This window comes from Aquarana catesbeiana, linkage group LG02, assembly GCF_042186555.1.
Source record: "Aquarana catesbeiana isolate 2022-GZ linkage group LG02, ASM4218655v1, whole genome shotgun sequence".
NCBI classification, from domain to species: domain Eukaryota; kingdom Metazoa; phylum Chordata; class Amphibia; order Anura; family Ranidae; genus Aquarana; species Aquarana catesbeiana.
The window spans coordinates 56,716,006-56,733,358 of record NC_133325.1 but is presented as its reverse complement, the minus strand read 5'-3'; the positions used below and the strand labels follow the sequence as shown (position 1 = coordinate 56,733,358).

General features: G+C 45.0%; 1 protein-coding gene across 2 annotated transcripts in view; it reads left to right on the top strand.

The window, feature by feature from the left end:
• ME3 (malic enzyme 3) overlaps window positions 1-17,353 on the top strand; it is a 254,281-nt gene that overhangs the window by 100,401 nt on the left and 136,527 nt on the right. The gene's annotated exons all lie outside the window — the stretch shown is intronic.

The following is a 17,353-nucleotide window of genomic DNA, read 5'->3' as shown; positions in this document are numbered from 1 at the left end:
TCTGTACTAATGGAGGGGGGTCTGTCCTGGGGGGGTCTGTACTAATGCAGGGGGGTCTGTCCTGGGGGGTCTGTACTAATGGAGGGGGGTTTTCCTGGGGGGGGTCTGTACTGAGTAAGGTCTGTACTGAGGGAGGGGTTTATACTTAGTGCGGGTTCTTCACTGATGGAGGGGGTCTATACTTAGTGGAGGGGGGTCTGTACTGAGGGGCGACTATAGTTGGTGGAAGGGGGAGTGACCCCAACCCTAGTGATGCCAATGCAGCTGTGGGCTCTTCTTTCCCCCTTCCCTCTCCCCCCTCTCCCCCCTCCCTCTCGCGCACGCTGCTGTACTAGTGAGCAGCGCTTGCCAGCACAGCTGCCCACTATGTATCTTCCCCCGCCTTCATATGCCCAGGGAAGAAACAGAATAGCAAAAGGAGCAGAGAAGAGGATTGTGGGACATGTAGTCCCGAGGACTGGCAGCCCCACTGTAACACGGAAACTGGAGCTCACACAGCATGCTCAGCTGAATGGGAGAGAGAGAGAGCCAAGAGTCCGGGAAAGCTTTCAGGGAAGTACACCCAGGACTCCAGAGGGAGAGGACAGTGCTGAGGGAACCCCATCAGAGAGAGAACCCCGCTGCCCTACGCCACCAGAGGGAAAGCCACACAGCCTAGCACCATCCCTGGTGGAGAAAGGAATGGAGTCATTGTCAGAATACAGATCTGGGTGCTATCCAGCGGAGTCACCACGGGCAATTCAGAGTGAGCTGACTCCTGATCAGAGGAACCGTTGCTGTATCGCTGGGTCAGGTGAGAGGGCCGATCGGCCATTATCTACTAACGTTCATAGGAAATGCAGTCTCTGACCATCTCCTGTACTATGTCCGCAGTCTCTGACCATCTCCTGTATTATGTCTGCAGTCTCTGACCATCTCCTGTATTATGTCTGCAGTCTCTGATCATCTCCTGTACTATGTCTGCAGTCTCTGATCATCTCCTGTACTATGTCTGCAGTCTCTGATCATCTCCTGTACTATGTCTGCAGTCTCTGATCATCTCCTGTACTATGTCTGCAGTCTCTGACCATCTCCTGTAATATGTCTGCAGTCTCTGATCATCTCCTGTATTATGTCTGCAGTCTCTGATCATCTCCTGTATTATGTCTGCAGTCTCTGATCATCTCCTGTAGTATGTCTGCAGTCTCTGATCATCTCCTGTACTGTGTCTGCAGTCTCTGATCATCTCTTATATCCTGTCTGCAGTCTCTGATCATCTCCTGTAGTATGTCTGCAGTCTCTGATCATCTCCTGTAGTATGTCTGCAGTCTCTGACCATCTCCTGTACTATGTCTGCAGTCTCTGACCATCTCTTGTACTATGTCTGCAGTCTCTGATCATCTCCTGTACTATGTCTGCAGTCTCTGATCATCTCTTATATCCTGTCTGCAGTCTCTGACCATCTCCTGTACTATGTCTGCAGTCTCTGATCATCTCCTGTACTATGTCTGCAGTCTCTGATCATCTCCTGTACTATGTCTGCAGTCTCTGACCATCTCCTGTACTATGTCTACAGTCTCTGATCATCTCCTGTACTATGTCTGCAGTCTCTGATCATCTCCTGTACTATGTCTGCAGTCTCTGATCATCTCTTATATCCTGTCTGCAGTCTCTGACCATCTCCTGTACTATGTCTGCAGTCTCTGATCATCTCCTGTACTATGTCTGCAGTCTCTGACCATCTCCTGTAATATGTCTGCAGTCTCTGATCATCTCCTGTATTATGTCTGCAGTCTCTGATCATCTCCTGTACTATGTCTGCAGTCTCTGATCATCTCCTGTATTATGTCTGCAGTCTCTGATCATCTCCTGTACTATGTCTGCAGTCTCTGATCATCTCCTGTACTATGTCTGCAGTCTCTGATCATCTCCTGTACTATGTCTGCAGTCTCTGACCATCTCCTGTACTATGTCTGCAGTCTCTGACCATCTCCTGTACTATGTCTGCAGTCTCTGATCATCTCCTGTACTATGTCTGCAGTCTCTGATCATCTCCTGTATTATGTCTGCAGTCTCTGACCATCTCCTGTATTATGTCTGCAGTCTCTGACCATCTCCTGTATTATGTCTGGGGGCTCTTTCTAACAGACTCTCTAACAGAAGCCCTCTCTGTGTGCATCAGAGAGACCCCCCTCCAGGTCTCATTAGTGTACCCTCTTCCTGTATTTTCTTTATTAAAAGATCACAGGAGGATCCCAGGGTAACAAAGACTTCTTAGGGGAGCATCTCTGTGTTTGAGTCGTTGCCATAGAAACATTTGTAAAGGGGAGGAGTTGGTAAGATGACCACGCCCATGTGGGGGCGCCAAAAATATTCCTGCACCCAGGCGCCGGTGACCCTAGGATCGGCCCTGCCTGTGCAGCTGTTGAAAATCAGCTGACCACTCTTCTACAATAGCAGAATAGCCCAATCAAAGATGCCACAACACTTCGTCAGTAACGGCAGGCCCTGCCAGTAAAATCTTCATGACCACAATCCCAGAGTAATTTTCTTGGACATGGTGGTGAGAGAATATTTAATCTATGTTCTAGTCCGCCTGTGCACGCTCTTAGGCCTAAGGCCGTGCTGTCAATGATGGCTGCCAGTCTTTTATGCAGGCCATACATGGGTCGAATTCCAAATGAATTTTCATTTGAAAATTAGAAATTTTGTTTGTTTTATAATCCGATTGTGCCACCACCATTGATTTCAAAATTCGGCCAACCAAGCCTTCAATTTCACCTCATGTTACTACAGAAAATAATTTTTGTGGCCGGGAATCTTCTTCTGTTTCCAGGTCACAGCTCATGCGCATTTCTTTTTCCATTTTGTTTCTCACACCATTCTCCCATCATTGATTAAAAATTTGATTTTTTTTTTTTTTTTAGAGAAAATTGAGTACTGTCCGTGATACTTTTTTTAATTGCACTAACATATGATTTTTCATGGACGAGCTTTCGGGGTGTTTCCCCTTCTTCAAAGTCCGAGTACTGCTTGGACTTTGAAGAAGGGGACACACCCCTAAAGCTCGTCCATGAAAAATGATATGTTAGTGCAAATAAAAAAAGTATCACAGACGGTACTTCATTTTCTCTGTCACGATTGCACTAATATGGCTACAATCACCTCAAGTTTTGTTTTTAAAAAACATTTCCCAACATGTCCGATCGCTCAAATTTCAATGGCCGCACGAAAAATCATCCGCTGCTGTGGCCCACTAATGGTGCAAAATATGAATGAAAAATCTTAGCTATGAATCTTCGAAAGAAAATTCTTTGGTATTCAACCCATGTATGGCCGGCCTTAAGCCCCGTACACACTATGAGAAACTCAGACGAACGATTGGCCGGTTTTCCTCAATGTTTCACAACTTCGGAACCGACGATAGAAGAAATGTACGAAAATTCCCGTACAACAAAGGCTTTTGGTTTTTTTTTTTTTGTATTTGATCATGCGCAGTCCTTCGTATCTGCTATTCCTCATACAATAATGGTACCCATTAAATGAAAATTGTTTGTTCTGTTCCCATACGAGAAAAAATGTGGAGTTTGTCCCTTCAGGAATTTTTGTTTGGAAGGTTGGAATCAGCTGTCGAAAGTTGTGTACACACCATCAGAAAATCAAACAATCGTTCCTCGGATGAAAATGTTCGCCCGATTTCCTTATACTGTGTACGAGCTATTAGACTAATGATTGGAAACTGCAATAATTGGCTCCTGAGCACTGTGACAGCTGGCCCTGTCATCAATGTGCTTTGTTTACACATCGACTGGTCGCTGTCATTTTTTTCAGTCTGTCTGCTGACTGTGTCGGTCACTTTGGATTACAGTGCATAAAAGTATATTTTAAAAAGTGCTCTTTTCTGAATTGATGAGCTGTAAAAGTTATTAAAGTGCTGCCTGTTTGCAATTTTGGATATTTTGATTTGTCAACATTTTGTAGGCATGCACAGTTTTAACACTTGACATATATGGACCCTTTTTATTAAACACAGTCTCATTTTTTCGTATATTCATAAATCGGGATTACATTGTATTTGTGTTCATTAAAATTTCAGTGTATTTTTTATAAAAAATATAAGTTTAATTAACAGTCGCTCAAATATTATGCAACATAAAAAGTGGTGCTAAGTGGTAGCATTCCTGGCGGGCTAAATAGATAAGCAGGGAAGGGGCAATATGTGCTGCTGAGGAGGGTAACAACTAAGTGCCCTGCACTTTGAAGCGGTTCTTCAGCCAGGTTTTCAAAAATTAAAAGTCAGCAGGTACAAATACTGTAGCTGCTGACTTGTAATAAAGGGACACTTGCTTGTCCAGGGATTCAGCACCGTCCTTACCTGCGCCGGTTTTTCACTGGCCTTTGGGTCCCTGGCGCCGGTATCTTAACTGCAAGAAGCCGATTGCTCCCCACTGCACATGCCTTCTGGGACCTGTGACGTGTCCCAGAATGGAGGTAAGTATGAATGGTGAGACTTGACTCATATAGTAGAGTTCAGTGCCTATAGATTATAAACCATAAATTAAAGGTGGTTACGCTCCAACCCCAAACCTAGACAATAAAAAATATCCCAAACAGGTGGGGAAAAAAGAAAAGCAGGGCTGAATGGAGAAGCAACGACCAGGTTTAAATAGCAAAATTTGGCAATTTATTGGCATGAACACATAATAACAGGTAGCAGGGTAATGACCCGGCATAATACTGTCATAATAAAAAATGACGCCGACCACCTGTGAGGGTGGATCTGCCGCGTCTACAGACAGGGGGAACAAACTGACAAAATACAGATAACATGTAACAAAACAAAAAAAAAAAAAAAAACAGAATGGGCAGTGGAATAGCCTAGGCGATTCCAGCAGAGGTGGGTGTGAGTACCTTGAAAAATTAGGTACCTGCTCCCCCCTCCAATAAAAAAAAATAATGCAAAATATGGCAGAGGAGGAAGAAAAGCAAAACTTCCCCTTTTGGGTGGAGTTCTGCTTTAATGCTTTGCAGAAACACTGTTATCTTGCCCTGCGTAGTCTTTAAAGTCCAATTTTCCCTATACTGTCTCTGTCCCTGCACTCCATTGAAACTGGAAACACTACCCAAAATTTCTATGTATGGTGGGAGCTGGGAGCATGTGACAGTGCTGTGGCCTTCCAGCCAATCAGTAGAGATGAGCTCAAGTGTGTTTGGGCCCTAGTCTGATCCCGCCTCAGCTATCCCAACAAACAGCTGTCACTGTGACAAATAATCATAGGCAGCCAAGGTATTCCCTGCCGTACAGTCACATGTATACATGGCCCTTGTTACATACATAGTTACATAGTTAGTGTAGTTGTTTAAAAAACACAAGTCCATCTAGTTCAACCAATAGAGAGGAAAAAAAAATTAAATTAAAAAAAAAAAAGTATGTGTGTGTATGTATGTGTGTGTGTGTGTATATATATATATATATATATATATATATATATATATATATATATATATATATACACAGTCAGACATAAATATTGGGACACCGACACGATTCTAATCTTTTTGGCTCTATACACCACCACAATGGATTTAAAATGAAACAAACAAGATGTGCTTTAACTGCAGACTTTCAGCTTTAATTTGAGGGTATTTACATCCAAATCAGGCGAACGGTGTAGGAATTGCCACAGTTTGTATATTTGCCTCTCACTTTTAATGCTATTATTAAACTTATGATCTACCAGAACACCCAGATCCTTCTCCACCATTGATTCCCCCAGTTGTACTCCCCCTAGTATGTATGGTGCATGCATATTCTTGGCCCCCAAGTGCATAACGTTACACGTATCAACATTAAATCTCATTTGCCACATAGTTGCCCAATTAGACAGTGCATTGTAAGGACGTTATTCCATTGCATAGCTTGGTGTCATCTCCAAAGCCTGAAATGGTATTTTTAATCCCAGGCCCTATATAATTTATAAATCTATTAGACAGTAAGGGTCCCAACACTGAACCTTGGGGTACACCACTGATAACCCTAGACTATTCAGCGTAAGAATCATTAACCACTACTCTCTGAATTCGATCTTTTAGCCAATTTTTTATCCATTTAAAAACTGATCTTTCCAAGCCTGTAGACTTCACCTTGAAAATTAGCCGTGTGTGGAGAACTGTGTCAAACACTTTTGCAAAATCTAAATGACCACTGACACTGCCTCCTGGCGGGATAGCTCTGATGGATTTGGACTAGGATCCAAACATAGCTGAGCTCATCCCTACCAATCACACAGAAGCTGCTTTTGCCAAAAAAAAAAAAACTGTGTCTGTGAGTCGGTAGCTATACTAACTTGAAGAAACCCCACTACAGGAGACAAAAAAGCATTTGGGGGTCTGACAGTCATTTATTTTCTTACAGTAGCAGCATGGGGTAATGGGGGACAAAACGTTAATTTTTTGAGTTTGCCCCACATTGCTATGGTTACACAATTTTTTTGGGACTGACACCCTACAGGAGAATTGTCCATAGACATGTTTATTACACAGATTCACTTTAGGAAATAAGCATGAAAATCAGAACACAAAAGCCTGTGGTATTTCCCAGAGCACAGCTTCACTTTTAAGCTTATAATGCAAGTAAACAAGAAAGGCGAAAATATGTACGGCACTCACAAGAGAACTGTGAAGGAATTTGCTTTTCAGGAAACCTCAATTATTCAGTAGGAAATTAGGGAAAACCTCATTAGATCAGCAGAAAGCACTTGAACTGAAGATAAAACATTGTTTAGATGGTTTCCATGGAAGTGCGGCTCCCCACCCAAACCGGCATCCTGCCAATTTATGATTTTTCACATTTGGGACTTCCACGCCTCATGAACCCCATCTTCCAGTTCAACCAAAATAATCAAAAACCTTAAAAAAATCGAAATCCTGTCTTTTATACGCCCTGACCTCATTACCTATGGCTTCTCTTATCTGCACCGATCTTCTGGGTCCCGGCCAAGTCATCAACATGCAATGTAAAATGAAAGTTATGTCCTCTTAGGAAAACGTGGAAATGGTACGGGGCCTGGACTTCCTATATTCCCTGTCATTGATCTTGTGGTTTAGACAATACAGAGAGTTCAGATAAGGTGACCCAAAATCTGCGCGGCTTATTATGTGTCACAGTGTGGGGTAATGCGACTGTGATCTAAAGCCAGTGGGCATTTAAAACCTTAAAAGCTCAACTATAGGGAACTATATTAAAACAAAAGCGCATTTTGGTTCTGCATCCACTTAAAAATAGAAGACGTTTAGCACGTTTCAGCCCCTGGGGCTCATGGAACTTTTACCCCTGGAAATTTATTTAATTTACGATTACCCCTGCTGTTTATTTACTGGGTTGCCCACTGTGCTTTTAGGTTGATGGTCTTTAAGTTAATGGCTGCATCCGTTGGAACTTGCCCAATGGTAGGGCATACTAGATATAATGTGTGTACCTAAATTAAGTCTTGGAAGGCATACTCTTTTTTTTTTTTTTTTTTTTTTATGTCACCGATCCACAAGGAATTAAATAACTGGTTAGTCCAGGTGTGTGGAAGATTCCTATGTTATTTAGCCTTTAATCAGTTAAGGACTTTTGGCATATAAGGTACATACTCTTTAAGCAACTTCACAAGTAAGATTTTTTTTTTTTATTGTTTTTATTTGACCTCTGTTAATTGTTAGCTAACCCTAATCCGTACTAAATAACTCCTTCCTCCACTTCTATTTTTTAGCTTGTTTATGCGTTTGCTTTTTTATTATTTCTGTATAATCATCTTTTTTTTTTTTTTTTTATAAACTTTTTTAATAACTTTCTCATGCTTTGTACCAGATACATAGCTTTAATTATATTATTAAAGGAAAAAAGGATACCTCTTTATCTCTGTATTCAATAGGTATAGCCAATAAGTATAGCTCTCATGTATACAAATTTAAAAAAGTACAGCTCTTATGCCCTGTACACACGACCGGTTTTGCTGTCGGAATAAACTCTGGAGGTTTTTCTGATGGCATTACGCTCAAGCTGTCTTGCATACACACGGTCACACCAAATTCCAGCCACCAAGACAACACGTACGACGTCTCGTACTTGCTTCAGAGCATGCATCATTTTTGGTACGTCGGAACAGCATAGAGACTAGCGGTTTTCCTGATCGGAATTTGTTCCGTCAGAAAAATATAGAACATGTTCTCTATCTAAGTCCGTCTGAATTTTCGACTTAAAAAGTCCGATGGGACATACACACGGTCGGAATATACGATGAAAAGTTCCCATCGGACTTTTTCTGTTGGAAATTCCGACCGTGTGTACGGGGCATTAGGCTGGGTTCACATGGATGTGTTTTCAGCCGCATCCAATTTTCATAACATGTGAATGGTTTTTAATGCAGTCGGTTAACACACGTGCAGAGCGGCCGCGGTGCAGTTTCAAAAAGGGTCCTGTGCGTTTTTGGGTCCGGTTCCTGTACAATTTCAGATAAAAATTTGCGCCTGAACCAGTGAACAGAAACGCACCGGACTGAAGCACTGAAACCGTGGCCGCATATGTGTAAACCCAGCCTAATGCTCCTAACACTGATGGCAGCCAACATGACACTTAACGAACTGGTGTCGATCATATAAAACAGATTGTCAGGCAGAAAAATGGCAACCGATCACACTGCGGACGCTGACTCACTGTGACCAAAACTGAACCAAGCAGTATAAGATGGCTTCAGCTCTGCTCTCCACCTGCAGAAGAGATGCTTCAGAAGCATTTTGCCCCCTAATGGGCCTAATCATTGAGGCCATTTTTCACTACTTGGTTCCATTTTGGTCACAGTCGATGTGCTGAGTGGGATCCGATACCATTTTTCTGTAGCAAACAGCCAATAACTATTGGCTTCAGAGGTATTAGTGTGGTTTTCCTAAAATAAATTACAGGAGAAGTTTAGGGTTATAAAAAAAAATTGAGCATACACACTCACCACTCAGAGCTGACCAATCATGTGAACTGGCAGCACTCAGTGGCGCCCCAGCTGGGATTTCCACCTCTCCTTCAGCGCTTGTGAGTAGGGTTCAGCGTGGTGCATCGGTGGCAAAGAAACCATTTAGAGGCCGAGGTGGATGAGATCAGTATATTACGAAAGTCCAAACAATGTACAATCAGGCCCGGTGGGTAGGAACAGCTGACCGGAGCCACTTACAAACATTAGCAGAGGGTGGTACTCTTGAAATGATGCCGACGGCTTCTGCAGCAAGGAGCTAGAATGTGGCTCATCCAGTCCACACCCAAATGTGGGAGGCTTCCTAAGTGGAGATGGCGTAGTCCCTGCACTTTCCCTAGTCTTCAGAAACCTTTTCCTGCTGCTAAACACTGTGCCTGCCAGATGGAGAACATGTTTCTATACTAGCCACTTGCACAAAGCGTGTCAAACCTAGGAGCCAGAGTCTTAAATAGACACTGCTCTGACCCAACATGACCGCTGAGGTCACATGGGTCACCATCGTCCGATCCGACAGCTGCCCCCCCGAGGTGACCACAGGAAGTCATAGAGGAACCAAGTTCCTTATGACTTTCTTCACCCTTCTGCAATGCCACTTTGGTCGAGCGCCACCTACAGTGGGGAGTACAGAGTGCACCTACCTGCACGCTGACGGGAGAGGCAGACTGATAAGTGGTGGGCACTGCTGGCTCTGGTTCTCCACTATCTGCCGAGAGGCAGAGCTGCTGTCAATCAGACAGCTGGAATAGATCCTGACATTATTGCCCAGTCAGTTAACTGCAAATGGGCAATATCCCTCTATCAAACTACATTAATAAAAATGTACTCCTGTGACCAAAAAATGAGAAGTACAGCTACAAAAAAGTCTGACTTTTTGTACTCCTTTTAAAGAGTAAACGCGTGTATCCTTGCCCCCCCCCCCGGCCTAATTTTACCTACCCTCCCTTTCACATACTTGCTTTCATCCTACCACCTTGGGTCTTCTGTTTGTATGCATCTAGCAGTGCAAGTCTTCACTGTCCTGTCCCTGCTTGTGCATTAGTGCCCCTAGACTTCTATGGGGTTGTGTCCTGAGGCCAAAGACGGTCAAATATAAGTCCTATGGGCCACTAGTTCGCAGGCACAGCTAGGACAGTGAAAACGTGGACTGCTGGATGTAAACGAGCAGCAGACCACGGTCGTCGGATCCAAATAATTGTGCATTTGTAAAAGGGGGCAAAAAGGATAAGTGCACTTTGTTTTAAAGTGCACCTATTATTTAACTTATGGTTTACATAAGGGAATCAATTCTATCTGAAATGTAAGTTGCATCATTCCATCTGAAAGCAAATATAAAAGCTTTTTTTTCAGCCGTATTTCATCTAATTTACTGAATGTAACATAAAAGCTCCATCTACAGCTTGCATGGACTCCAAATTACTATGCGGCTTTTAGCTTTCCTGAAATATGCTTTATTTTTTACTTTGCTACCACAGCTTATAGCAAAAGGCAGAGCGGGTCATGTGTTTGCAATAGTGTGGCTGTTTTGCTGGTTTTATTTAAGATTCATATAAATTAACCTCTGCACTCTGCTATACACCCTCTTAAAGCAGACCTTGCACTAAAATACAAAATAACCCCTAATACATCAAGCCTCTTACCCCCACTGCAAAAAAAACCCACTGCATTAAATGAATGAATTGTATGCATTAAATGATGTAAAAAAAAACAGAAAGAAAAAAAAACATTGGAAAATATACTTTTCTTTAATTCGGCTTCTGTAATATATCAGGTGAAGTCACAATCCATCTGGAGGGATCCTGAGAGCGTCCAGTATCCCATATATCACAAGACGCTCTTAGGCCTCATTCACATTGGGCCATGTTAATCTGCATGGGGGTGCACAGGTGTTCCATGCATCCCCGTCAGTGCCGGGACAAGGCCGTCTAGTGTCCCAGAGTCCCCTCCCCCCAGATGTATGAGCATTGTGTGGGTAGCGGTACTACAGAATGTAGTAATTCCACCTGTCGCCTTGCCCAGCTGGCATTCACTTCCAATCACTCTCCAGACAATGAACCGTCCAGCTTTGTTTTTGTATTTTTGGTATTTTATTGAAGGATTAAACTTGGATGGGGTTGAGGAATTTATGAGATGCCCAGAAAAGATTTTTGCATGGCTTGGGAAAATTTAGATACTCTCCTCCTGCACAGCACTTGCTGCAGACTATCTCTCCTATTCCCTCCGGCACAATTCTTCAGGCACAGCTAGCGCATGGTCAGGCCTAACACTGGTTTCAGCCAGGCCTTGGCAGGATGCCCTATTACAGACAGGAACCGCGGGCCCCTATGGTGTAGCAAGAAAGTTCTAGTGCTAGCTGCCCGCTTTGGTGGACTACTGATCCCAGTGCAGACCCTGACAGCTCTCCTGGCTGCAGCAGCCCGACTTCACTGCCAGTAACGTCACAGTCTCTCCCGCTGGCTTTACATCCATCTCAGATTGCCTCCTAGTCTGCTCCGGCATGCCTCTCCCAGCTCTCCCGGCTGTGCCTGTCACTCACTGACACCTGGTGGATCCCCCCTGGAGACTTGCCCGGCAGTATTCCCCGCTGTCCTCTCCTGCTCTTGTTCAGGATACCCCTTGGGTTGTGTGGGGTTCCTTCACAGCTCTGAGCCCTTGACCCAAGGTCACCGCCCCCAGTCTGGAGGGGGGGGGTGACCTAGGCCACGGGCTCAGAGCTGGGAATTGGAGATTGGTCAGAGCTCCTTTAGAATACCGCAGACAGCTCCACCCTTCTTCCCCTCCTCCCTTCTAGATGCCTCCAGAAGCAGAAGGGAGGTAACCAGAAGATGATGCTGTCTGTGATTTACCAGCCTACTCTAGGCCACTCCCAGTCCCACAAATCAAAACAAACAGGCCTAGCTTTACCTGCTTTCTCTAAAATCTCACTCTAGCACCTATACAAGTTAAAGGGTGCTACATGTGTAAAAAAAAAAGCACCCCACCAATTCACCCCATCCAGCAGAACCCCTCCCAACCCCCACCTCCGAGCACAAATCTCTCCTCCTAGCTCTGCCCTCCAGTTCTCCCCACAGCACAAATCCCCCCTCCCAATTCTTCCCCCTCTAGAACAAATCTTACACCCCAAATTCCTCCTCCCAGGGCAAATTCTCCCCACCCCACCCCATCCTTACTAGCACACATCCCCCCCCCCTCCAGCACTATTCTCCCATATCACCAGTTCTAGCACATCCTCCACAAATCACCCCCCTAGCACAAATCCTCTCCCTTGCCCCAAATTTGCCCTCCTAGAACAAATCATACACCGCCACCCCCCAAATTCCTCCTCCCAGCACAAATCCTCTCCCCTAGCACACATCCCCTCTTCCAGCACTAATCTCCCATATCACCACTCCTAGCAAATCCTCCACAAATCACCCCCCCCAAGCACAAATCCTCTCCCTTCCCCCAAATTTCCCCGCCTTGATCCAATCTTACCCTGCCACCGCCCAAATTCGTCCTCCCACATCCCCCCCCCCCCCATCCTAGCACTAGCTCCAATTTCCCCCTCTTCCTTTCTCCTGGCACAAATCCTCCCCATCCTAACCCTTCCACCCAAACCCCTTCTCCTAGCACTAATCTGTTTCTCCCTCCACTTCCTTGCATACATACTTTCATCCCTTGCACAAATATATGCTACTCTGTCCCACCTCCCAGTTGTGTCTCCAGTACCATTCCCCCCTCCCTCACACACAGACCTCACATACAATGCGGCAGACGGACACAGAGGCTGCTCACAATTTGACATCTGTGCATGGCCCTGAACACAGTGTACATTTGGGGTCGTGCACCCACACAGATATCAGATTAGGAACAGTGACTGTGTCTGTGCAGCTTCTGTGTCCCCATTGAAATCAATGGGACTGTCTGCATGGGGATGCACAGAACACCCATGGGTCCTTGCAAGGAAGTACACTGTAGTACGCCCTGTGTGAATGAGGGCTTACGCTGTGCAGTAGTGTCTTCTGGTGACCATTGGGATTTTCATCGTTCGCAGGTTATTTTTGTTTTTTTGTCTTTGTTTTTTACCTTTTTTTTGGGGGGGGGGGGGGGGGGGTTGCAGCATTAATGTGGTGTTTTTGTGTGGCAATGGGAGGTCTGATGTGTGAGGTAGTCTTTTTGTGTTAGTTGCTTTCAGTGGAGATTGTCCCACCTTGATTTGTCTATCTTGTGCTGATGAACTACAAACTCTGTCTTCTCCATTCAGTAATTGTTCGAAGTCCTCACTCCACAAGTGGCTGATTGCAGACTTTAGGCTCACTGTATGACTTCCAGCATTATTCAGCGTTTTCCAGTCCCAGCTGGCTGTGCCATTCAAAGAGTACAGCGCCTTGATGACTGCAGCTGTGCTTTGATAATAGTACAACAAAGTAGGGGCAATGGAGGCACAGCGCTCCAGCAGCACTCAGCAGAGCTCACAAAGAGCTTATGAAATAGAAAAAAATTGTACAATTTTAACATAAGTAAAAAAAGAATACTAAGCAACAAAATGTAAAACTGCCTAGAGCTGGGTTTTAAGATAAGAGCCAGCTGTTTCTGCCCAGCATCATTCAGACCAGGGTTTCACTGATATCGGTATCGGTGCCCATACTAAGCACTTGCACGAGTATCGGTACTCGTGCAAATGCTCCGATACCTGAAACCGATAGTTTCAGGCTTGGTTCTTTCAGCTGTCAGCAAGATACCCCCGCTGACAGGTGTAAAAAAAAAAAAACAAAAAGCTGGCAATTATCAGTTGTTAAAGAGGAAGTAAACCTGGCCGGAGTCACGCTGGGGAAGCAAGGGCACGGAGGGCCGTTTCTTCACTGCGCATGCGCCGATGACATAATCGGCGCACTACAAGGTAAATATCTCCTAAACAACGCCCGTGTAGGAGATATTTTTAGTGCATATAGGTAAACCTTATTATAAGCTTACCTATATGTAAAAATGTTCTTGGGTGAAATCTTAGGCACCCGAAGCACAGTTTATAGATTTTTTGCAATGAGCCTTTCATCTTTTCTTGCCAAAGGTACATTTGGGAGTTTGTTGAAGGCAGGTTTCTTTTTTTTTTTTTAACTCATTGGGTAACCTTACCACTTAGCAGTCTGTTAATGAAAGGCCGCTTACAGAGTTCCGTAGCTCAAGTTGTAATTTACACAATCTCCCTCTTTTCTGCATACATAGCTATATGGAGTTTGAAACAAAGAGAGTCTGAAAGTAAACTGCTTCTGCTATGCTCCCTATTTTTAAAAAAAATCCCTAATTCTCTGTAAAATGGGCATGAATCACTGTATTAAAATTTGGCTAAATCCAAAACATTCTCTTTTTATTTTGGAAAGAGTAGGCAAGAGTTATAAAAAATTTTTGCCCATTTGTACCTAATTAGAAAGATTTTCCTTCACTTCATGTAGAGTTTATAGGACAGGAAAAGTGTATCTTTCGAATAGGGAAAGAAATCTCCTCTGCCATTAGAATAAATGTCACCTTTGGGCAATTTCCCCTCTATTCCTGCTCTTGTGGCAACTCTTAATTTTGGATATACCCTTTCATTCCCAGTGACACCAGTGAGTGAATCTCTCTAACGGAGACACAGACAGAAATGAAAATCCCACAGGGAATCCGTCCTCTCGTTATTCTATACAAATCTAGATAAAAAAAGGGTTTTAAACTTTAAATATTTATTTGTAAACCAAAGATTTTATAAATGACAAAAATATGTAAATATATATGTAGCACTAACTCTTGGTGGAGCTGCTGGTTTAAGCGGGCTTGTTACCTTCACTCTCCTTCCCTCTGTTTTACCGGCACCGGGTCTAGGGGTTCCGTTGAGTTTACCTCTGGACGACACACGCACCAACACCTGAGTACGTTTTCAATGCTTTATTGAACAATGTACGAAGGAAATAGCAGGAAAGAGGCAGAATGAATGAATAAATGAGTGACTTGTATAGCGCTACTTATGCGAACTGAATCGCCTCAGGGCGCTTTTTAACCTACCAGCATGTCTTTGGAGTGTGGGAGGAAACCGGAGTACCCGGAGGAAACCCACACAGGCACAGGGAGGTCATGCAAACTCCAGGCAGGTAGTGCCGTGGTCGGGATTTGAACCAGCGACCCTATTGCTGCTAGGTGAGAGTGCTATCCACTACACCACTGTGCTGCACTGTGCAGAAGGAAACTGCAGAAGAAACTCAAATATCTTCTCATAAGGTTCTTGACAAATGTCCTGGTAGGATTTGGATATTTATAATAGAATGCGCTCCCCTCGTGGGACACACTCCTTGCTCGCCTGGATAGGCCTCTCTCACTTGCCTAGCAGCCAGTACGTAGCACGAACAAAAGTCTCTGCCACAGACTTGTTTGGGATAAACCGGTACCATCCTCTGCCACGGGGTGTATTGGTTTTTTCTGAAATGAACGTCCGTCACAGTGCTTGAACCTTTAAGCCAACCTGGCAACACTATGCTGTATAGTTACTTTTAGGATACGTCCTCCAACCAAGTCACCAGGCCCCTCTCCAGACCAGCATGCTGCGTGATCCTTCCATGACGGGTCCTTCCCTGGGATCTTCTCAGTTGTCCAGCTTCCTCCCTTTGGATAGACAGCTCAGGACCATTCCTCGGCTGCTGTGGTAGGCCCCAGACAAGCTTCTGGGCCCACCCCTGCGCTGCAGCGACATGGGCCTCCGGAACGGAGGACCACAAGATTGCTTTCTAACGCATACCTGTCGGCCAGCAGGGCCAGCAGGTGGCTGTAAAAAAAAAACCCACAATATGGCGTCTGTCCCATAAATACCCTCGCCCAGAATGCAACTCGAAGGACCACCTCCACAGAGTTGTCTCCGGGACAGAAGAGCATCCATACGCTTCGACACGTTGCCTTTCCAACACTGACCAGTAATAACAGCAACACCCACCGGTCAGTCTGGAAACCCATACAACGTCAGTCAAGCTGGAACAGCGGCAAACTTAACCTATTTAGCGAACAAGTTACTAAATTTACCTAACATATGGTAGATCGCAAATCTACCAGCGCTACATATATTACATACCTTTTAAATAAAAAATAGCTATTTAACCCAAAACTTTTTTTTTCTTTTAATGATCCTGACTCTACATACTCCTTACGTCTTGTTATATTTCCTTGGCAACCCATCTGCTGATATCATATGTATAATCCTTCATAAAAGAGATGTCAGTATGTTTGCACATTAATCTGGAATTCTAGACTATTATACCTATAGTTCTGTATTTGTTGTGATTCTAGGAAGCATCATCTGTCTGCTCTGTTTATCCAGCATGAATATAGTCTTCAGACTCACCAAAGATTGAGTCATGGGCTTGCCTTTGTAAAGTTTATAAATTGGCTTTGGAACCATAGGTGTGTGCAGCCTGTTGCATTAGGGGGTGCACCCCAAAGTTCAAACACACATACATGTGTGTGTGTGTGTGTGTCTACTTATATATGGTACATTAATCTCCCTGCCAGCGCAGTGAAAGATGTGCGACAATCATTCCTATCTCCCCACCTGCATACAGAGTGATAATGCTTATGCACACAAGGTGATTAGGGTGTGCCTAAGCGCATCCCGCACACACTGTGCACACACCTGTGTTTGGAACTCCTCCATTCACTGTGATCTCTGCTCCATTGGCCTGATTTGAGCCCGCACTGCCCACAAATTGGGGCCCTGCTGATGGCACTGCATAGCACACTAGGGAAGCAGTGCTGTATTCCCCAGCCAGCAGAGAGGGGGCGGGGTCGAGAGCTCCAGTAATGCTCTGACCCCACCCTATGCAGCCTCTATATTCAGGAGTGAGAGGCTGTAGTAGGAGCTGAGTGGGAACCCTGCCCACTCGACCTCTGTATTCCCCAGCTGGTAGAGAGGGGGCAGAGCCAGGAGCTCCACTGATGCTCTGGCCCTCCCCCATGCGCCCTGTATGCTCGGTAGAGATCGGCTGATATATAGATAGTAGGAATGGAGAGCTGTGCAGGACCCCCGCTCCCAGACCTCTGAACGTGCATGGTCAGCCTAGCTGGCCAGGTATGTCCCCCCCCAACCCCCAATAGACTGCCTGACTGCTATTCTAAACCCTGAGTTGTTCTGTAAAATGTAAAGCTGTGCATTGCTGAAAGGTCTCTGACCATCTCCTGTAGTATGCCTGCAGTCTCTGACCACCCCCCATGGTATGTCTGCAATCTCTGACCGCACCCCCCCCCACGGTATGTCCGCACGCTCTGACCTTCCCCCGCGGTATGTCCGCACGCTCTGCCGTTCCCCCGCGGTATGTCCGCACGCTCTGCCGTCCCCCCGCGGTATGTCCGCACGCTCTGACCGTCCCCCGCGG